At 39.7% G+C, this 24,816-nt stretch overlaps 1 long non-coding RNA gene across 1 annotated transcript in view; it reads right to left on the reverse strand.

Moving 5' to 3' along the window:
* The window catches only part of LOC129535190 (uncharacterized), a 46,316-nt gene that overhangs the window by 14,418 nt on the left and 7,082 nt on the right, over positions 1-24,816 (reverse strand). The gene's annotated exons all lie outside the window — the stretch shown is intronic.

The following is a 24,816-nucleotide window of genomic DNA, read 5'->3' on the forward strand; positions in this document are numbered from 1 at the left end:
ATGTGATCAGCTCATGCACAATTCTCTGATTGGTGCGTGTAACGTAACAGGACAGTGTCTTGGGGGGTGGGGGGTTAACAATATCAATCCTTAGGCACCGGGAGGTCTGAGACTATGTGCTCCTAACCATAGGTAGTTAATTTCTTCCATTTAGTGGTGGTTTTCGCATGTGTAAAACAACTCCGGAGATATGCATCAGATACTATTATCTAGGTATTTCAGAGAGGGGTTACAGCAAGGGATATGGGGGAGGGGTCTGTCCTGGGAAGGCCCCATAGGGTCCTGCTCTTTATGATGAATGACTGGTAGCCCCAATACCTGACAGCTTAAAATACTCGGCTTAAAATGCTCATTTATCACCTGTTGTATGAAAATTTCAATTTGGCTTAGAAAAGGCAATTTAAGAATTTCCCCATGAATAATGGATTAGCATATGGGATGAATAAAACTCAAATTTCAAAGGTCAGCACAGCCCCAAGGTAAAATACTTCTGAACTTCCCAGATGTGATGGTAGCTAGCAGGCACTGTCTGACTCTCCATGTCCATTACTCCAGCAAATTGTCCACTGAGGCACAGGACATTTCGATTCAGAGTAGCCTTGGAAGCCAGCACAGCCCCAAGGTAAAATACTTCTGAACTTCCCAGATGTGATGGTAGCTAGCAGGCACTGTCTGACTCTCCATGTCCATTACTCCAGCAAATTGTCCACTGAGGCACAGGACATTTCGATTCAGAGTAGCCTTGGAAGCCGAGCAAAGCAATCAATGACTCTCCACTCTTCAGGAAAATTTCTGAGGGCTGTAGGGGAGATAAGCCTGAGAAACTGACCACTACCTCTAGTCCTTTGAAACAGGACAGAGTCAGAGAGGAAGCCGGTGAGGGTGAGATGTAACTGGCTAAATAACTACTCCTACTTCAGAAAGAACAGGTCTGAGTCGCACATTTTCTGAGGCATTTAGATACCAGAAATTTGGCTAAGAGCTGTGTCTATCAAATCCCCTTCTCCCCTGAGGTGCAAATCTGAGTCAGAAACAATCCCTAGCTGGTCCACAAACCTAACCAGGGGGAGGAGCATCATCTTCAATATTAGAGTACAGGAGCAAAATGTGCCACCCCAAAATGTGTCTCTCTGTCATGAGGATGAACTTATGTTGATTACTATTCAGAAACAAAAGAGATAGGAAGTCTTTCCACCTCCTGTGGGCCAGAATCCCTTAGACGAAATGGAGTAGCCCTTGTAGTCAACAAGAGTCCAAAATGCAGTACTCAGGTGAAATCTCAAAAACAACAAAAGGATCTCTGTTCATTTCCAAGGCAAACTATTCAATATCACAGTAATCCAAGTCTATGCCCCAAACACTAATGCCAAAGAAGCTGAAGTTGAATGGTTCTGTGAAGACCTACAAAACCTTCGAGAACTAACACACAAAGATGTCTTTTGCATCATAGGGGATTGGAAGGCAAAAGTAGGGAGTCAAGAGATACTTGGAGTAACAGGCAAGTTTGGTCTTGGAGTACAAAATGAAGCAAGGTAGAAGCTAACAGAGTTTTGCCAAGAGAACTCACTGGTCATAGTAAACACCCTCTTCCAACAACACAGGAGACAACTCTACACATGGACATCACCAGATGGTCAACACCGAATTCTTTGCAGTCGAAGATGGAGAAGCTCTAAACAGTCAGCAAAAACAAGACTGGGAGCTGACTGTGGCTCAGATCATGAACTCCTTATTATTAAATTGAGACTTATATTGAAGAAAGGAGGGAAAACCACTAGACCATTCAGGTATGACCTAAATCAAATCCCTTATGATTATACAGTGGAAATGAGAAACAGGGGACTATATCTGATAGACAGTGTCTGATGAACTATGGACAGTGATTCGTGACATTGTACAGGTGACAGGAATCAAGACCATCCCCAAGAAAAAGAAATGCAAAAAGGCAAAATGGTTGTCTGAGGAGGCCTTATAAATAGCTGAGAAAAGAAGAGAAGTGAAAGGCAAAGGAGAAAAGGAAAGATATACACATCTGAATACAGATTTCCAAAGAAGAGTAAGGAGAGATAAGAAAGCCTTCCTAAGTGAGCAATGCAAAGAAATAGAGGGAAAGGACTCTATTTGCAAAGAAATAGAAAGGGAAAGACTAGAGATCTCTTCAAGAAAATTAGAGACACCAAGGGAATATTTCATGCAAAGATGGGCTCAATAAAGGACAGAAATGGTATGGACCTAATAGAAGAAGAAGATATTAAGAAGAGGTGGCAAGAATACACAGAAGAACTATATACAAAAATGATCTTAATGACCCAGATAACCATGATGATGTCAGTGAGCCCAGACTCTTGCATCTTTCCATACATAGAAAAGCGCTAAATTCCTTAACTGGATATCTGGTTTCCTTTAATTAACAATAATCTCTTGATGTTCAAGCTACCTTCCTTTTGGTGTAAAACTTTTATATAACCTGACTCCTCCCCTCCCCACTTCTCAGAGCAGCTCTCTCAGGGTTACTTGAGATGCTTGAAATCCTAAAAATTCCTAAAAGCTTCATGGCTTGAAGTCCTAAAAATTCCCACTGAATAAAACATAACTCTCAACTTTTAGGTTGTGACTATTTTTTTTTAACAACAAAGGATAGAGGAAAATTTCTTCTTCCTCGACACAGGCTAGGTCTCTTTCTGTCAAGGATGAACTAGCCAGAATAAAAAAAAAAAGGAATTGAACATGGAAAGATTAATAAAATTATTTTACAGCATTAAAAATCGATCATATAGTGGCTATTTTTCAAATGATTGTGGTCTGGCTACTCTGCTTGGCATTTTACATACTTATCTAATTTAATTTTCAGAACCTCTCATAAAAAAGAAATTATTATTCCCATTCTGGATGTGAGGAAACTAAAGTTGAGGACGGACAGCTAAATCTCCCAAAGTCACGTGACTGGTGAATGGCAAGACTCAGATTCAAATAAAACTGAGTCTCTGCTCCTCATCACAGTCTCAAGCCATCTCCCAGGGAACCATGGATTAGTAATTCTCCACACTTCCTCACGCCTTACCTCATTATGGGCTTCCCTGGTGATTCAGTTGGTAAAGAATCCGCCTGCAATGTGGGAGACCTGGATTCAATCCCTGGGTTGGAAAGATCCCCTGGAGAAGGGAATGGCTACCCACTTCAGTATTCTGGTCTGGAGAATTCCATGGACTATTCCATAGTGTCACAAAGAGTCAGACACGACTGAACGACTTTCCCTTAGAATTTCTACCTTGTTATACAAACAAATTAGGGTTTGGAAGTGGGGGTGAGGGTGTCCTGTTAAAATGCAGCTTCTAATTCAGGAAATGTGGAGTGAAGACTGAAAATCTGCATTTCTAACAAGATCCCTGGGAATGGTAATACTGCTGGGGCTCAGACCACAGTTTGAGCAGCAAACTGTGAAACATAGGACTGTGGGAAATAGAAGAAAATGGGTCTTTCAAAAAGAAAATTTGAACTCTCTGAAGTAGGCAATGCATGGTGAAATGAAAGCACAAAAGGCCAGAATGAAAATAGAAGGCACTGAGAAGGCAATGGTGAAGTGAGAGCTGAAAACAATTGAAAAGACTCCAAGGAAACTACAAAGGCAGAAGTGTCCACCACAGCTAACAAACAGGCAGAATCTACATTAGTGAACAAACAAATCAAAGTGTGTAAGGCCAACTTGAACAGCACTCCAAAAATGACATGAACAAAAGGACAAAAATGATGAAAGATTACAGCTATGGGGACAAAGATGCCAGATTCTGCAAACAGATATTGCAAGAGAGAAGCAGGATAAAGGGGGCAAACAGTAAACTTGAAGATAAAGTAGAAGAAAATGTTACTACTTAAGATACTAAGATAAAACACTGGTACTGAATGATGAAGGGTCAGACATCTCCTGTGACAGATACGGCTGGTGTCCTGCCTGGTGTCACCTGCACCCACTGCAGAGCCCACCTGCAGCTACAGTGGATGGTCCTGTACCCACTGGCAGTTCCCTGACTCAAGGACCCCTCTCCCTCTGCTGCCAAGGAAGCATGTTCAGCCTGTGCACCAGGCAGCCCAGATTCAACACCCCCAGGTCAAATCAATCAAGGAGGGACAGGAGTCCATGGGTAAATGCTCCAGCTTCCCCTTCACAGGCCGGGACAACTCTGAGGGGTCTTCTACACTATCTTCCAGCAGGACTGAGCCCCAGCTGCCTACGGCTCAAATATACATATTAACTCACCTTTCTCGGGTTTTTTCCTATTCTATGCCTCATTCCCACTCCCTCACTCGTGCATCCTGGAGTCATTCCCCAATTAGGTGATCTGTTCCCAAGTGTTTGTCTCAGGCTATGCTTTTGGGGAAACACAAGCCAAGACATGCCCCAAAGGTGTGTCAGAGGAAAATGCCTAACTGTATTCAAAAGGAAAGAAATTCCACATTTAATGATGTGTTAAAGGGTCAAGTGCTCCCCCTGCCCGCCATTTTAAATTCAGCCCATAGGAGGCACTGATGTGGGTGACACCTTCCTTATCCCATCCCTTACACCACCCCCCGCCATGGGCTCCACTGTACAAGGTTTATAATACCCAGAGTGTTCTAGGGCATGATTCATATTCCTGGTCTCCTACTGTTAGCTATAAACTCCTCACAAACTAGAACTGTGTCTTAATTATTAACTGTGTATCCTGCCTAACATAGTACCTTGCATAGAGAAGGCTCATGGAAAGTTCATTAATTAATGCTGGATGAATCACTCAGTCCAAACACTGCTGTGCCACAAACTAGATGTTTGACCTTAAACAACTCACTTAGCCAATCTGAATCACAGTTTCCTCCATCTGTAATATGAGAGAATTCAACTCTATGTTCTCTAAAGTCAAGTTATTATATGAATTCAGATAAACAAAATTTCTCCCCACCCTCGCATCATTTCTTAAGCCTGATTAATGACGCATAAAGCTGACCACAATATTAAAGGAACATTCCAATCTTCTCAAACCATATTAATCTGTAACTAAGCATTTAAACTTAGCATTTAAACTCTTAGCATTTAAACTCTTTGGGGACTGAAGTAAAATTGTACTGGTACTCTCATTGCCCAAGGTATTGTCTAGACCTATGCTGTTCTATATGGTAATCATCAGTCCTATGTGGCTATGGGCACTTGAAAAGTCCAAAATGTGATAGATACCAGCTTTCAAACATTTAATACCAAAAAAAAAAAAGACTAAAATATTTCAACAATTATGTTATTGATTACATGTTTAAATGATATTTTGCACAAGCATTATTAAAATAAATTTTCAGTTCAGTCGCTCAGTCATGTCCAACTCTTTACAACACCATGGACTACAGCACGCCAGGCCTCCCTGTCCTTCACCAACTCCCAGAATTTACCCAAACTCATGTCCATTGAGTCAGTAATGCCATCTAACCATCTCTTCCTCTGTCGTCCCCTTCTCCTGCCTCAGTCTTTCCCAGCATCAGGGTGTTTTCAAATGAGTCAGCTCTTCGCATCAGGTGACCAAAGTATTGGAGTCTCAGCTTCAACATCAGTCCTTCCAATGAACACCCAGGACTGATCTCCTTTAGGATGGACTGGTTGGATCTCCTTGCACTCCAAGGGACTCTCAAGAGTCTTCTCCAACACCACAGTTCAAAAGCATCAGTTCTTCCACACTCAGCTTTCTTAAAGTCCAACTCTCACATACATACATGACTACTGGAAAAACCATACCCTTGACTAGACAGACCTTAGTTGGCAAAGTAATGTCTCTGCTTTTTAATACGCTATCTAGGTTGCTCATAACTTTCCTTCCAAGGAGTAAGCATCTTTTAATTTCATGGCTACAATCACCATCTACACTGATTTCAGAGCTCAAAAAAATAAAGTCTGCACTGTTTCCACTGCTTCTCCATCTATTTGCCATGAAGTCATGGGACCAGGTGCCTTGATCTTGGTTTTCTGAATGTTCAGCTTTAAGCCAACATTTCAGTCTCCTCTTTCACTTTCATCAAGAGGCTCTTTAGTTCTTTTTCACTTTCTGCGATAAGGGTGGTATCATCTGTGTATCTGAGGTTATTGATATTTCTCCTGGCAATCTTGATTCCAGCTTGTGCTTCATCCAGCCCAGCCTTTCTCATGATGTACTCTGCATATAAGTTAAATAAGCAGGGTGACAATATACAGCCTTGACGTACTCCTTTCCCAATTTGGAACCAGTCTGTTGTTCCATGTCCAGTTTTAACTGTTTCTTCCTGACCTGCATACAGATTTCTCAAGAGGCAGGTCAGGTGGTCTGGTATTCCCATCTCTTTCAGAATTTCCCACAGTTTGTTGTGATCCACACAAAGGCTTTGGCATAGTCAATAAAGCAGAGATACATGTTTTTGTGGAACTCTCTTGCTTTTTCGATGATCGAACGGATGTTGCCAATTTGATCTCTGGTTCCTCTGCCTTTTCTAAAACCAGCTTGAACATCTGGAAGTTCACAGTTCTTGTACTGTTGAAGCCTGGCTTGGAGAATTTTGAGCATTACTTTCGTAGCGTGTGAAATGAGTGCAATTGTGTGGTAGTTTGAGCATTCTTTGGCATTGCCTTTCTTAGGGATTGGAACGAAAACTGACCTTTTCTAATCCTGTGGCCACTGCTGAGTTTTCCAAATTTGCTGGCATATTGAGTGTAGCACTTTCACAGCATCATCTTTTAGGATTTGTTATAGCTCAATTGGCGGAGAAGGCAATGGCAAGCCACTCCAGTACTCTTACCTGGAAAATCCCATGGACGGAGGAGCCTGGTAGGCTGCAGTCCATGGGGTCGCTACGAGTCAGACATGACTGAGTGACTTCACTTTCACTTTTCACTTTCACACATTGGAGAAGGAAATGGCAACCCACTCCAGTGTTCTTGCCTGGAGAATCCCAGGGACGGGGGAGCCTGGTGGGCTGCCGTCTATGGGGTCACACAGAGTCGGACACGACTGAAGTGACTTAGCAGCAGCATAGCTCAATTGGAATTCCATTACCTCCACTAGTTTTGTTCATAGTGATGCTTCCTAAGGCCCACTTGACTTCACATTCCAGGATATCTGGCTCTAGGTGAGTGATCATACCATCATGGTTATCTGGGTCATGAAGATCTTTTTTGTACAGTTGTTCTGTGTATTCTTGCCACCTCTTCTTAATATCTTCTCCTTCTGTTAGGTCCATACCATTTCTGTCCTTTATCGAGCCCATATTTGCATGAAATGTTCGCTTGGTATCTCTAATTTTATTGAAGAGATCTCTAATCTTTCCCATTCTATTGTTTTCCTCCATTTCTTTGCATTGATCACTGAGGAAGTCTTTCTTATCTCTCCTTGCTATTCTTTGGAACTCTGCATTCAGATGGGAAAATCTTTCCTTTTCTCCTTTGCTTTTCGCTTCTCTTCTTTTCACAGCTATTTGTAAGGCCTCCTCAGACAGCCGTTTTGCTTTTTTGAATTTCTGTTCTTGGGGATGGTCTTGATCCCTGTCTCCTGTACAATGTCACGAACCTCTGTCCACAGCTCACCTGGCACTCTATCAAATCTAGTCCCTTAAATCTATTCCTCACTTCCACTGTATAATCATTAGGGATTTGATTTAGGTAATACCTGAATGGTCTAGTGGTTTTCCCTACTTTATTCAATTTAAGTCAGAATTTGGTAATAAGGAGTTCATGATCTGAGCCACAGTCAGCTCCTGGTCTTGTTTTTGATGACTGTATAGAGCTTCTCCATCTTTGGCTGCAAAGAATATAATCAATCTGATTTTGGTGTTGACCATCTGGTAATGTCCATGTGTAGAGTCTTCTCTTGTGTTGTTGGAAGAGGGTGTTTGCTATGACCAGTGTGTTCTCTTGGCAAAACTCTATTAGCCTTTGTCCTGCTTCATTCTGTACTCCAAGGCCAAATTTGCCTGTTACTCCAGGTGTTTCTTGACTTCCTACTTTTGCATTCCAGTCCCCTATAATGAAAAGGACATCTTTTTTGGGTGTTAGTTCTAAAAGGTCATGTAGGTCTTCATAGAACTGTTCAACTCCAGCTTCTTCAGCGTTACTGGTTGGGGCATAGGCTTGGATTACTGTGATATTGAATGGTTTGCCTTGGAAATGAATAGAGATCATTCTGTTGTTTTTGAGATTGCATTCAAGTATTGCATTTCGGACTCTTTTGTTGACTATGATGGCTAGTCCATTTCTTCTAAGGGATTCCTGCCCACAGTAGTAGATATAATGGCCATCTGAGTTAAATTCACCCATTCAAGTCCATTTTAGTTCACTGATTCCTAGAATGTCAACATTCACTCTTGCCATCTCCTGTTTGACCATTTCCAATTTGCCTTGATTCATGGACCTAACATTCCAGGTTCCTATGCAATATTGCTCTTTACAGCATTGGATCTTGCTTCTATCACCAGTCACATCCACAACTGGGTGTTGTTTTTGCTTTGGCTGCTTCCCTTCATTCTTTCTGGAGTTATTTCTCCACTGATCTCCAGTAGCATATTGGGCACCTACCGACCAGGGGAGTTCATCTTTCAGTGTCCTATCTTTTTGCCTTTTCATACTGTTCATGGGATTCTCAAGGCAAGAATACTGAAGTGGTTTGCCATTCCCTTCTCCAGTGGACCACATTTTGTCAGAACTCTCCACCATGACCCGTCCATTTTGGGTGACCCTACATGGCATGACTCATAGTTTCCTCAAGTTAGACAAGGCTGTGGTCCATGTGATTAGATTGAAAACCACAATCACAGAAAACTAACCAATCTGTCTGCCCTCTGTTAGAGAAGGATAAGAGCCTTATGAAAGCTTCCTGATGGGAGAGACTGACTGAGGGGGAAACTGGGTCTTGTTCTGATGGGTGGGGCCATGCTTAGTAAATCTTCAATCCAATTTTCTGTTGATGGGTGGAGTTGTGCTCCCTCCCTGCTATTTATTGGGGCCAAACTATGGCGGAGGTAATGAAGATAATGGTGACCTCCTTCAAAAGGTCCCATGCATGCACTGCTACATTCAGTGCCCCCAACCCTGCAGCAGGCCACACCTTCGCTAGAGACTCCTGGACACTCACAGGCAAGTCTGGGTCAGTCTCTTGTGGGGTCACTGCTCCTTTCTCCTGGCGCAGAAGGTTCTGTCTGTGCCCTCCAAGAGTCGATTTCCCAGTCCTGTGTAAGTTCTGGCAGCTCTATGGTGGGGTTAATGGTGACCTCCTCCAAAAGGGCTTATGCCATACCCAAGTCTGCTGCACCCAGAGCCCCTGTCCCCACGGCAGTCCACTGCTGACTCGTACATCCACAAGAGACGCTCAAACACCGTTCTGTCTCAGTCTCTGTGGGGTCCCTACGTCCTGGTGTGCACAAGGTTTGTTTGAGCCCTCTTAGTGTCTCTGGCAGGAATGAGATTTGATTCTAAACATGAATTCGCCCCTCCCACCGTCTTGCTGGGGCTTCTCCTTTGCCCTTGGATGTGGGGTATCTCCTCACAGTCACTCCAGCACCTGCCATCTTACTGGGGTTTCCCTGACCTTGGACATGGGGTATCTCCTCACGGCCAGTCCAGCAAAGCGCAGCTGCCACCCCTGATCTTGGACATGGGGAATCTCTTCAAATTAATTTTACCTATTTCTTTTTACTTTCTTATTGTAGCTATGAGAACATCTAGCATGAAGACAGTTTAGTGACTCATTCTATTTCTACTGGGCAGTGCTGGTCTAGAAGGTATCAAAAATAGAAAGATGAGTGGCTTAGTCTCCGAGCTTTAAATTTACTTTAGTATAGTGGAGAGAGAAATATAGAGAAGGAACAGATCCAAAGGTAACTAACAGAAGACAGAACAACTGTGAGACAAAACAATAGAGAGACAAAGTGCTACCCGAGTGAAGGGGAGGGAATCATTCCATCACTGGGTTTCACTTGGAGGGGGATTGGGGGTGGGGGTAGCGGGTGAATTTCCTACATAGAAAATTACCCTGCTGTGTTGTGGCGCCATTTTTCTCACAGAGATTTGCATACTATCACAGTAGGCATTTGCTAACAGTTGCAGAGGAACCAGAGAAAATCAACCCAAACCTAGTCTCAAAGATATTATTGTCCTTAAAATGCTCTGAGAACAGCAAAAACAAATCTTGTTTTTATTTCCTGCCTGTGGTGTTAAAATCTATTCAAGGAGGTGATGATACAAATTCTCCAAAATAAAGGGTTACAGCTTGACTTTCCCTGTACCCCTCTAAAAAGACAAATCTCTTGAATTGGCTAAATGGTCTTTCGAATAAACATATTGAGAGATGGGTCTCCCAGGTGCTTATAAATTTCTCCAGCCCCTTAATGAGTGTATCACTGTGACTTCATGACAACTAGATGGAAAGTGAAAAATGTGATGTGGAGCAGAGTTGGCTGGGGTGGGTTTAACAGACATTCACTATGTAATGCCAACTTTGCAGTGATGTTATGCAAAGCAAGTGAGATCTAAAGGTAGAAAACAGAATTCAACCTCTAACAATCCAATAGCTAACATGTAAAAGAATTAAATCAGAACACTCTCTAACACCATACACAAAAATAAACTCAAAACCAATTGAAGACCTAAATGTAAGACAGATACTATAAAACTCCTAGAGGAAAACATAGGCAGAACACTCCTTGACATAACTCGAAGCAAAATTTTGAAGCCATCTCCTAGAGTAATGGAAATAAAAACAAAAATAAACAAATGGGACCTAATCAAACTTACAAGCTTTTGCATAGCAAAGGAAACCATAAACAAAAAGATAACCTACAAAATAGGTGAAAATATTTGCAAATGATGCAAACAATAAGGGATTAACCTCAAACAGCTCATACAACTCAGTATCAAAAATGCAAACAACCCTATCAAAAAATGAGATCTAAATAAATATTTCTCTAAAGAAGATCTACAGATGGCCAACATGAAAAGATGCTCAACATCACAAATTATTAAAGAAATGCATATCAAAACTACAATGAGGTATCACCTCACACCAATCAATGGCCATCATCCAAAAGTCTACAAATAATAAATGCTGGAGAGGGCGTGGAGAAAAGGGAAATCTCCTACACTGTTGGTAGGAATGTAAACTGGTATAGCTACTATGGAGAACCCCATTCCTTAAAAACTAAAACCAGGTTGAGCATATAATCCTGCAATTCCACTCCTGGGCATATATTTAGACTAAACCATAGTTTGAAAAGATACATGCACCCCAATGTTCACAGCAGCACTATTTACAATAGCCAAGACATGGAGGCAAACTCTACAGAAGTCCATTGACAGGTGAATGGATAAAGGCGTGTTATATGCGTGTATGTGTGTCCATCTATCTATATAAAATGGAATACTGCTCAGTCATAAAAGAATGAAATAATGCCACTTGCAGCAACATGGATGAACCTAGAGGTTATCATACTAAGTGAAGTAAGCCAAACTGAGCAAGACAAATATATGGTATCAGTTATATGTGGACTCTGAAAAAACAAAAAAGATACAAATGAACTTACATACAAATGGAAACAGACCCACAGACATAGAAAACAAAGTTATGATTACCAAAGGAGGAAAGGGGGTGGGGTGAGGGATAAAGTAGGAGCACGCGATTAACATATACACACTGCTATATGTAAAATAGATAACCAATAAGGACCTACTATATAGCACAAGGAACTATACTCAATGTTTTATAATAACCTATAAGGGAAAATAATCTGGAAAAGCATATATTTTTTTTTTCACACACACACACATACATCACTTTGCTGTTCACCTGAAACTAACACAGTATTGTAAATCAACTATACCTCAATAAAAAAATAATTCAAACAAACAACAATTCAATAGCTATTCCCTCTTTTCTTTCCTAATAGAATTCTGCTTTTACTGGAAGAGGCAGTATGCCCAGCTAAAAACTTCATTCCCCAGCCTCTCTTGGAGACAGGATGACCAGACGACCCAATTGAGGCTGGTGACATATAGGAGGAAGTTGAGCAAGGCATACTCGGAGAGGGCATCCTCCAATGTGCACTCTCTGTTTTGCCCTTCTTCATGCCAGCAATGTGGGCACAGAGGGAGCAGTGAATAGCTGACTACCACACCCCCGCCCCACCAGCAGCAATCACACACTGAGGATGGCTGACAAAAGAGCCGGAGCTTAGAGCCTGGGAGTCCTTATGGAGCCACCAGCCCTAGACTGTCCAACTCCAGATTCTTTGTTATGTGAAAAGAACTGAATATTTGTTGAAGCTACACTGGTGAAGGTACACCGACCAATGATTACAGCTTCTTTGTTTGGTTGGCGATTTTCACCAATTGTGTTGATGTGTGTGACCTACAACCCAACATTAATGGCCGTGAAATGTCCATCATTACTGCTTAATGGATCATATAACCTAAAAAAAGACCACACATAAACTACAAGAAAAGTTATAGTGTGACGTGTGGTTTTCCTAGTCCAGCATTGTCACAGACTGTATTCACTAACACATCTTAAGAGCCTGAGGATGATAAACAAGGTGTCAACTTGCTATTGACCAGGCACTCTTTTCACTGTATTATATATATTATGCATTTAATCCCTGGATGGACTCTGTGACAAAGGTAGTTATTTTTCCTATGATACAGAGGAGGGGAAAGGGGGTCTTATGTGCCCCAATCCCCAACTACTGGGCAGAAGATTCATCGGAATTCAAAGCTGTGTCAGCTGATGCTAGAGCTGACTTTCTACTACCTATATTTGATTACTTCCTCCTCACAAAGAGCCCAAAATTCTTCCCTCAATGATGCTTTAAATGCCTAGGGTGACCATTCTTTTTTTTAAATTGAAGTATAGTTGACTTTCAATATTATATTAGTTTCAGGTATACAATGCACATTATACCCCACACAAAATTACTATAAAATAATGACTATATTCCTTGTGGACCATTCTCTCTTAAAAAACAAAACAAAATAAAACTGTCTACTGTTCTAATGCCTTGAAGCTATTTACAATTTTATTCAATGCTACTTTTCCTGGCTTCTCATGGGATGTTTCCAAACATCACCAGCACCACAGGCAAGGTCACCCAGGATGTATCTCCAGCCAATGGTGGACTAGACCTAAAATAACAATACATACTCTTTGACTCGGAACAGCCCAGTTTATATCTACCGTCCCAGTGTCTTGTCAAGTTTAGCATTTGTTCTGGATTTTTCATTTTTAATGAAGTTAACCTGGTTTTTGACAGCTTTATTGAGATTTCTCTGACATTTTAAATTATGTGTATTTAAGGTATCCAATTTGATGTTCTGGTGTACCTGTATCTTATGAAAAGATCACCACATCAAGCTAATTAACATATCCATCATCTCAGCATAGGTATCAATGTGTGTGTGTTGAGAAGATTTAAGATCTATCCTTTTAGTAAATTTCAAGTATACGATATTGTTAAGTATCCTCACTGTTCTGTACATTAGATCTCTAGAATTTATTCACTTTGCATAACTGAAACATTGCACCCTTTGACCAATCTCACTCCATTTCTACCCTGCCCTCATGTCTTAGCAATCATCATTCTACACTCCCCTTCTATGTATTTGACTATCTTAGAAGTAATACTGTTAAAAGATGTATTTGTGTAAGCTGAATGAATTTAGTAGACTTCTTACAGAATTCTTCTAGTAGAATTGTGTTATTCCAGCTTCTGAAATGATCTCCTGTAGTAGTGTGAGAGACCCAAAGGCAGCAAAAAGAATTCACCATTTAACAAGTGATTAAGCATTAATATGGCTACTAATAACCAACTGCTTCTTTTCTAGTCTTCTCCAGACACAGATTTATCACCACCACCCTTTCAAGGACAGCATGCACAGAACCACCTGATAAAATGAAGTGCTCTCAGACTAGCACATCTAAGGACAGGACATCAATTATCTGTTATTGCCTAACAAACCACCCTAAAACTTCATGACTTCAAACAACTACCATTTTGTTTGCTCATGAGTCTGTGTGCCAGGGACATGGGCTGGGCTGAGCTAAACAATTCCTCTGCTGGTCTAGTCTGGGGTTATTCATATGGGTACAGTCATATTACTAGATGATCTAGATGGTGGTATCAAACATTTTGCTCTTGGGATCCCTTTACACACTTAAAAATTGTTGAGGACCACAAAGAGCTTTCATTTAACTGGATTATAGTTATAGATGCTCACCATATTAGAAAACAGAATTTTTTAAAACATGAATACATAAGCGTGAATTTTCTATTAACCATCAGAACAATGATGTGATCACACATCACATAGTCTCTGGAAAATTCAAATACACACTTGTGAGTGAAGGAAACCTAAGAAGGCACATGTCTTAGGATTACTATGAAAATAGTTCTGATCTCATGGATCTCCTGAAAGGGCCTCAGGGACCACCAAAAGTCATCAGACCACACTCTGAGAACTGCTGGCCTAAGACGATCTCATTCATATGACTGAAAATTGGTACCAGCTGACAGCTGGGCCTCTCTCTCACTGTTGTGCTGTTGTGCCAGGTCATTTCAGTTGTGTCCGACTCTTTGCAAACTCACAAACTGCAGCCCGCTCCAGGGGATTTTTCCCAACCCAGGGATTGAACCCACATCTCTTATGTTTCCTGCATTGGCAGGCAGGTTCTTTACCACTAGTGCCACCTGGTAAGCCCTCTCTCTCATTATATGGCCTCTAATTCACCCAGCCATGGTGATCTCAGGGCAGCAAAGAGAGTCGAAGAGGGAGCTATAAAGGGTCTTGGAGCCTTAATCAGCAATCCCTCAAGGATGCTTCCACTACTTTCTATCGGTCAAAACAAACCACAGGACTATCCCAGATTCAAAGGGAGAGGAAGTAGGACCCACTTCTTGATGGAAGAAGTGCAAAGATATGGCCTTCTTGGCAAACGATCTCCCTCAGACAGCTGACCCCTTAAAGAACATGGTGGCTGTAGGACAAACTTTTGACACTGCAGACTCAGCTGGTCACATGAGCCATCTAGTAGTACACATTCTGTTATCAGCCTGAGAAATACACAAATGAGTTAGGTCACTGCTTAGTGGTGTTGGTGGGAACACAAGACAATTTAGGTTAAGACTATATGAAATATGTGTGGAAAATAAAGTCTGGGCAATAATCCTTTCATAGAGTATGTGGAAAATAGTTGGAATGTTTTTTCCTTTTTAATTGCACTCCTGTCATTTATTGTATGGGATAAATCTCAAACATTTATTTATTTTATTGTTGGGCAAAGCTTTTCTTACTTTGCAGCAATGAGCTAACAAAAAAGTTTGATGAAACATTAAGTACTGAATTTCCTTTCTTCAAGTAAGGTATTGACTAAGTGTAATATGCACAAAATATTTGTTAACATTTACCATCTACAATGAGGGTCCTTATGATATCATTTTCCATGTGAAAACCAAAAGATACAGAGGCGTCAGTATCTCTTCAAAATGTGCCATTTAAAAAATCCTGTAGCTGAAGATAATTTAATACAAGCAGCTGCCAAAGGTCTAAGAACCTGCAGCGAGGCTGTTTATTTTGACCAAATGACAACTTTTCATTTGTTCATTTTCAATTCCAAATGTTCTGGTGCACATAACATCACAGCTGTTGTGTCAAGTCAATTAGAAGAAAATAATTCCCAATTAAATGATGCCAGATTTATATCAATGGTATCAGATGATTCAAACGGAAAAATGAGTTAATACCAGTGACAATTATACAACTTTATTTTTCATCCATTTTATGAAAATGAAGTAAAGCTCAATTCATTCTGCTGAAAGTGAAACAGCTGATGCTGTGAGCAACAGTACACATTCAGTTATAAAGCTCAACATGAAAGGCAAAGGTATTTATTCTCATGTGAAATATATACTTTTTATTTCGTGGAGGACAGTGATGTGGTACAAATGATGGCATTACTTCATAAAAAAAGCTATGGGAGGGGGCAGCCCCAAGATGGTGGAGGAATAGGACGGAGAGACCATTTTCTCCCCCACAAACTCATCAAAAGATCATTTGAATGCTGAGCAACTTATACAAAAAAAACTTCTGAACAATGGCAGAGGACACCAGGCACTCAGAAAGGCAGCCTAATCTCTTCAAAAGGAGGGATTTGATTACTGGCTTGATTCCTCTCTCCCCTTTTCACTTTCCCTTTTCTCCTCCAGGTCACCTCTATCTCCTTCCTCCCTCTTCTCTTCTCTCTGTAACTCTATGAATCTCTCTCGGTGTTCCAGGCTGTGGAGGGCACTTAGGGATTTGATTTCTGGCTAGATTGCTCTCTCCCATTTTTACTCCCCCTTTTCTCCTCCTGGTCACCTCTATCTCCCTCCTCCCTTCTCTCTATAACTCTGTGTATCTCTCTGGGTATTCCTGGCTGTGGAGAATTGTTTCACCAACAAACCTAGGGGTTTTATCTTCTATACTGCATGAATGGAGAAGTCTTGAGGCTACTGTAAGAGAAGGACCAAAAGCCAGAGGCAGGGGGCTTAACTCCAAAACTTTAGAACATCAGAGAACTCCTGACTCCAGGGAACATTAATAGACAAGAGCTCACCCAAAAGCCTCCATACTTACACTGAAACCAAGCTCCGCCCAAGAGTCAACAAGATCCAGTGCAAGACACACCATGCTAATTCACCAGCAAAACAGGAACACAACCCTGAACATTAAAAGATGGGCTGTCCAAAGTCTTGGCAAATCCATAGACACCCCGAAACACACTAATGGACACTTTAATTGCACTCCAGAGAGAAGAGATCCAGCTCTACCCACCAGAACACAGATGCAAGCTCCCTCAACCAAGAAACCTTGACAAATCGTTATTGGTCCAACCCACCCACGGAGAGCAGATTCCACAATTAAGAGGAACCGCAAACTTCCAGCCTGCAGAAAGGGCACCCCAAGCACAGCAATCTAAACAAAATGAAAAGGCAGAGAAATATTCAGCAGGTGAAGGAACGTGATAAAAAACCCACCAAACCAAAGAGGAGGAGATAGGGAATCTACCTGAAAAAGAATTCAGAATAAATGATAGTAAAGATGATCCAAAATCTTGAAAACAAAATGGAGTTACAGATAAACAGACGAGACAAGAATTGAGAAGATGCAAGAAATGTTTAACAAGGACCTAGAAGAAATAAAGAAGAATCAATCAATAATGAATAATGCAATAACTGAGATCAAAAGCACTCTGGAGGGAACCAACAGTAGAATAACTGAGGCAGAAGATAGGATAAGTGAAGTAGAAGATAGAATGGTGGAAATAAATGAAGCAGGAAGGCAAAAAGAAAAAAGAATTAAAAGAAATGAGGATAACCTCAGAGACCTCTGGGACAATGTTAAACACCCCAACATTCAAATCACAGCTGTCCCAGAATAAGAAGACGGAAAAAAAAGGACATGAGAAAATATCTGAGGAGATAATAGTCAAAAACTTCCCTAATACGGGGAAGAAAATAGCCACCCAAGTCCAAGAAACCCAGAGAGTCCCAAACAGGATAAACCCAAGGCAAAACACCCCAAGACACATATTAATCAAACTAACAAAGATTAAACCAAAGAACAAATATTAAAAGCAGCAAGCAACAAATAACACACAATGGAATTCCCATATGGATGACAACTGATCTTTCAATAGGAATTCTTCAGGCCAGAAGGGAATGGCAGGACATATTTAAAGTGATGAAAGAGAAAAACCTACAACCAAGAATACTCTACCCAGCAAGGATCTCATTCAGATATGAGAGGGAAATTAAAAGCTTTATAGACAAGCAAAAGCTGACAGAATTCATCACCACCAAACCAGCTCTTCAACAAATGCTAAAGGATCTTCTTTAGACAGGAAACAAAGTAAAGGTTTATAAAAACGAACCCAAAACAACAAAGTAAATGGTAACAGGATCATACTTATCAACAATTACCTTAAATGTAAATGGGTTAAATGCTCCAACCAAAAGACAAAGACTGGTTGACTGGATATAAAAACAAGACCCCTATATATGCTGTCTATAAGAGACCCGCCTCAAATCTAGGGACACATACAGACTGAAAGTGAAGGACTGGAGAAAGATATTTCATGCAAATGAGGACCAAAAGAAAGCAGGAATAGCAATACTCATACCACATAAAATAGACTTTGAAATAAAGACTGTGATAAGAGACAAAGAAGGACACTACATAATGATCAAAGGATCAATCCAAGAGGAAGCTATAACAATTATAAACGTATATGCAACCAACATAGGAGGACCTCAATATATAAAGCAAATGCTAACAAGTATGAAAGGGGAAATTAACAGTAACACAATAATAGTGGGGAACTTCTTAATACCCCACTCACACCTATGGATAGATAAACCAAACAGGAAATTAGCAAGAAAACACAAGCTCTAAATGATACATTGGACCTACTAGACCTAACTGATATCTATAGGGCATTTCACCCCCAAAACAATGGAATTCACCTTTTTTTCAAGTGCACATGGAACATTCTCCAAGACAGATCACATCCTGGGCCATAAATCTAGCCTTGATAATTATTTAAAAATTGAAATCATTTCAAGCATCTTTTCCAATCACAATGCGATAAGATTAGATGTCAACTACAGGGAAAAAAAACATTAAAACTACAAACATATGGAGGCTAAACTACACACTTCTGAATAATCAAAAGATCATGGAAGAAATCAAAAAGGAAATCAAAATATACATTGAAACAAATGAAAATGAAAACACAACAACCCAAAACCTTTGGGATTCAGTAAAAGCAGTGCTGAGAGGGAGGTTCACAGCAATACAAGCCTACCTCAAGAAACAAGAGAAACATCAAATAAACAACCTAACTTTACACCTAAACCAACTAGAAAAAGAAGAAATGAAGAACCCCAGGGTTAGTAGAAGGAAAGAAATCAAAAAAATTAGAGCAGAAATAAATGAAAAAGAAACGGAGGGGACTATAGAAAAATCAACAAAACCAAAAGCCGGTTCTTTGAGAAGATAAAATAAAATAAACAAACCATTAGCCAGACTTATCAGGAACAAAAGGGAGAAGAATCAAATCAATAAAATTAGAAATGAAAATGGAGAAATCACAACAAACACAGAAATAGAAAAGATCATAAGAGCTATGAGCAATTATATGTCAATAAAATAGACAACTTGGAAGAAATGGATAAATTCTGAGAAAAGTATATAACCTTCCAAATTGAACCAGAAGGAAATAGAAAATCTTAACAGACCCATCACAAGCACAAAAATCGAAGCTGTAATCAAAAATCTTGCAACAAACAAAAGCCCAGGACCAGATGGCATCACAGGTGAAGTCTACCAAAAATTTAGAGAAGAGCTAACACCTATCCTACTCAAACTCTTCCAGAAAACTGCATAGGAAGGTAAACTCCCAAACTCATTCTATGAAGCCACCATCACCCTAATAGCAAAACCAGACAAAGATGCCACACAAAAAAAGAAAACTACAGGCCAATATCACTGATGAACATAGATGCAAAAATCCTCAATTAAATTATAGCAAGCAGAATCCAACAACATATTAAAAAGACCATACATCATGACCAGGTGGGCTTTATCCCAGGGATGCAAGGATTCTTTAGTATTCACAAATCAATCAATGTGATACTCCATAGTAACAAACTGAAAGATAAAAACCATATGATTAACTCAATAGATGCAAAGAAAGTCTTTGACAAAATTCAACATCCATTTATGATAAAAAAAAAATCTCTCCATAAAGCAGGCATAGAAGGAACATACCTCAACATAATAAAAGCCATGTATGACAAACCCATCACTTTTCACTTTCCACTTTCACACATTGGAGAAGGAAATGGCAACCCACTCCAGTGTTCTTGCCTGGAGAATCCCAGGGACGGGGGAGCCTGGTGGGCTTCCATCTATGGGGTCACACAGAGTCGGACACGACTGAAGTGACTTAGCAGTAGCAGCATGACAAACCCATAGCAAACACTATTCTCAATGGTGAAAAATTGAAAGCATTTCCTCTAAAATCAGGAACAAGATAAGGATGCCCACTCTCACCACTACTATTCAACATAGTTTTGGAAGTCCTAGCCATGGAAATAAGAGAAGAAAAAGAAATAAAAGGAATCCAGATTGGAAAAGAGGTAAAACTCTCATTGTTTGAAGATGCCATGATCTGCTACATAGAAAACCCTAAAGACACCACCAGAAGATTACTAGAGCTAATCAATGAATATTGTAAAGTTGCAGGATATAAAATTAATACACAAAAATCTCTTTCTTACCTAAACACTAACAATGAGAAAACAGAAAGAGAAATTAAGGAAACATCCCATTCACCACTGCAACGAAAAGAATAAAATACTTAGGAATAAATCTACCTAAAGAAACAAAAGACCTATATGTAGAAAACTATAAAACACTGATGAAAGAAATCAAAGATGACACAAATAAATGGAGAAATATATGATGTTAGTGGATGGAAAGAATCAATATAGTGAAAATGAGTTAACTACCCAATCTATAGATTCAACACAATCCTTTATTAAGCTACCAATGGTATTTTTCACAGAACTAGAACAAATAATTTCACAATTTTTATGCAAACACAAGAAACCTCAAATAGACAAAGTAATCTTGAGAAATAAAAATGGAACTGGAGGAATCAACCTGCCTGACTTCAGACTATACTACAAAGTTACATTCATCAAGACAGTATGGTACTGGCACAAAGACAGAAATATAGATCAATGGAACAAAATAGAAAGCTCAGAGATAAATCCACGCACCTATGGACACCTTATCTTTGACAAAGGGGGCAAAAATATACAATGGAGAAAAAAACAATCTCTTTAACAAGTGGTGCTGGGAAAACCAGTCAACCATCTGTAAAAGAATGAAACTAGAACATTTTCTAACACCATATACAAAAATAAACTCAAAATGGATTAAAGACCTAAATGTAAAACCAGAAACTATAAAACTCTTAGAGGAAAACATAGGCAGAACACTCTCTGACATAATCACAGCAAGATCCTCTATGACCCACCTCCCAGAGTAATGGAAATAAAAGAAAAACTAAACAAATGGGACCTAATTAAACTTAAAAGCTTTTGCACAAAGAAGGAAACTATAAGCAAGGAGAAAAGGCAGCCTTCAGAATGGGAGAAAATAATAGCAAATGAAACAACTGACAAAGAATTAATCTCAAAAATATACAAGCAGCTCATGCAGCTCAATACCAGAAAAGTAAACAACCCAGTCAAAAAATGGGCCAAAGAGCTCAACAGACATTTCTCCAAAGAAGACATACAGATTGCTAACAAACACATGAAAAGATGCTCAACATCACTCATTATCAGAGATACACAAATCAAAACCACAATGAGGTACCATCTCGCGCCAGTCAGAATGGCTGCCATCAAAAAGTCTACAAACAATAAATGCTGGAGAGGGTGTGGAGAAAAGGGAACCCTCTTACACTGTTGGTGGGAATGCAAACTAGTACAGCCACTATGCAGAACAGTGTGGAGATTCCTTTAAAAACTGGAAATAGAACTACCATACAACCCAGCAATCCCACTGCTGGCATATACACTGACAAAACCAGAAGTGAAAGAGACACATGTACCTCAATGTTCATTGCAGCACTGTTTACAATAGTTAGGACATGGAAGCAACCTAGATATCTGTCAGCAGACAAGTGGATAATGAAGTTGTGGTACATACACACAATGGAATATTACTCAGCATAAAAAAGAATGCATTTGAGTCAGTTCTAATGAGGTGGATGAAACTGAAGCCTATTATACAGAGTGAAGTAAGTCAGAAAGAGAAGCACCAATATATTAACGCATATATATATGGAATTTAGAAAGACAGTAACAACGACCCTATATGCAAGACAGCAAAAGAGACACAGATGTAAAGAACAGACATTTGAACTATGTGGGAGAAGGCGAGGGTGGGATGATATGAGAGAATAGCACTGAAACATGTATATTATCATATGTAAAACAGATGTCCAGTGCAAGTTCGATGCATGAAGCAGGGCACTCAAACCTGGTGCTCTGGAACAACCCAAAGGGACTGAAAGGTTGTTGTTGACCCATGAAAAGATGCCGGGATTCTTGGCCTCCAGAAGAGAAGAATTCAATCCAGGGCCAGAGACGAGGCTTGATCTCTCAGAGCTTTTGTGTAATAAAGTTTTATTGAAGTATAAAGGAGATAGAGAAAGCTTCTGACATAGGCATAAGAAGGGGGCAGAAAGAGTACCCCCCTGCTAGTCTTCAACTAGATGTTATATAGTCACTAGCAGTCTGTTAAGGAATGTCTTAAAACTCAGAATGGCACCAGGTCCCTCATCCATAAAATGTATTTTGGGATAATCTCAACACCAGAAGATTCATCCCGGGCCATAAAACGATTGACTTGAATCTTATAGAAGGGCAGATTACCATACAAATAGTTTCGTTTACATAGATTAGGGGAACAATGTCTGAATATAACACAATGTTTGTCAAGTAGGTTCTGAGCCTACTAGGCTGAACTGACTTGAAGACAGAGTCTGGGGTAAATGCATAGTACATTAACATGGCTTAAGACAAACAGTTCCATAAGAAAAATGCATTGGTTAACTCAAGGTTTGAGTATAGTTAACTTCAGGTGAGACCAGGTGTCATTATGGCAACACAGTATTTTAAGAGAAAACTTCTTTTAAATTTGTATAGAGAAGGAAAAAAATATTGCTAGTTTGTTTCCTCCTGCACTTAAGAGAGATAAAAATGTCTGACATTTGCAGTCTATTTCCTCCCTTTGGAGTCCCCTGGCCTTCCTGCCTGTTACCCTCTCAGGATGGGGTGGGGAGAGAGGTGGGAGAGGGGTTCAGGATGGTGGGACACATGTAAACCAGTGGCTGATTTATGTCGATGTATGGCAAAACCCACCACGATATTGTAAATCAATTAGCTTCCAATTAAAATAAATTAATTTTTTTTAAAAAACCTATGGGAAAAAAATAAGTTCTTAGAATTGGTTTGCTGCATACATTACTCATGATCTGATCATGCTCAAACAAGCAGCAGTAGTCTACCAATCAAAATAGAAGTTGCAGCTATCAAAATTTCAATTATGTGTCTATAAATACACAAAGTGACTGAATTACAAAATTTTTGTGACAGAGTGTTGAATAAGAAAAATAATAGCAATCATCATGGCAATACATGCGATCTTTCTTTGCTACCCTCATTCACCAGATTTCAGAACTGTTGGAGCTTTTAAGTCTTCCCATGGCATAGGATTTTTGCAAGTGTACACAGAGCTCTCTGAATTATGGTTATATTTTTTTCCAAAATCTATTGAAAATCTTTAGTCAAGTATTCAACAGATGGAGAACAAAACTATCTGGCTTTCAACAAACTATAGTGATTGAGACAAAGCCTATAAACAGAAGTCATTAAAACATATCCATACAAATGCAAGAGAGAAAATAAACGAAATAGATCATGAGACCTCAGATCATGCATGTGATTTAACTTTGAATCTGTTATTGTATTTGGGGTATCTTGCTTAGGAAGAAGCTTTAGATAGCACTCCTATCATTAATTGGGTAAATCAATATATTCTTCACTAAATGAACTCAAATTGATGAATCTTATAATTTTGCACCTAAATTTCATGATATCCAAAAGAATCATTAAAAAGAGACAATTTGGGAGGGGGGTAAGTTTTGTCTGTAAAATATTTGTTGAAGATACCTGGAAGCAAAATAAAAATACCTGTTAAAAAAAAAACTACATGGGCATAAATACCTATACATTTTAATATCCATAGAGTCTGGCATTGGAGTATAAAATGAAGCAGGGCAAAGGCTAACAGAGTTTTGCCAAGAGAATACACTGGTCATAGCAAACACCCTCTTCCAACAACACAGGAGATGATTTTACATGTGGACATCACCAGATGGTCAATACCAAAATCAGACTGATTATATTCTTTGCAGCCAAAGATGGAGAAGCTCTATACATTCAGCAAAAAAACAAGACCAGGAGCTGACTGTGGTTCAGGCCATGAACTCCTCATTGCAAAATTCAGACTTAAATTGAAGAAAGTAGGAAAACCACTGGCCATAAAGGTATGACCTAAATCAAATCCCTTAAAATTATACAATGAAAGTGACAAATAGATTCAGGAGATTAGAACTGATAGACAGAACGCCTAAAGAACTATGGACAGAAGTACTTGACATTGTACAGGAGGCGGTGATCAAAACCATCCCCAAGAAAAAGAAACGCAAAAAGGCAAAATGGCTGTCTGAGGAGGCCTTACAAATAGCTGAGAAAAGAAGTGAAAGGCAAAGGAGAAAAGGAAAGATATACCCATCTGAACGCAGAGTTCTTTAAAGAATAGCAAGGAGATATGAGAAAGCCTTCCTAAATGAACAATGCAAAGATCTAGAGGGAAACAATAGAATGGGAAAGACTAGAGATCTCTTCAAGTAAATTAGAGATACCAAGGGAATATTTCATGCAAAGATGGGCACAATAAAGGACAGAAATGGTATGAACCTAACAGAAGCAGAAGATATTAAGAAGAGGTGGCAAAAATACACAGAAGTATTATACAAAACAATCTTAATGACCCAGATAACCATGATGGTATGATCACTCACCTAGAACCAGATATCTTGGAGTGTGAAGTCAAGTCGTCTTAGGAAGCATCACTATGAAAAAAGCTAGTGGAGGTGAGATGGAATTCTAGCT

This window comes from Moschus berezovskii, chromosome X (assembly GCF_049115385.1).
Source record: "Moschus berezovskii isolate FMDL1 chromosome X, NW_MosBer_1.0, whole genome shotgun sequence".
Taxonomy (NCBI): domain Eukaryota; kingdom Metazoa; phylum Chordata; class Mammalia; order Artiodactyla; family Moschidae; genus Moschus; species Moschus berezovskii.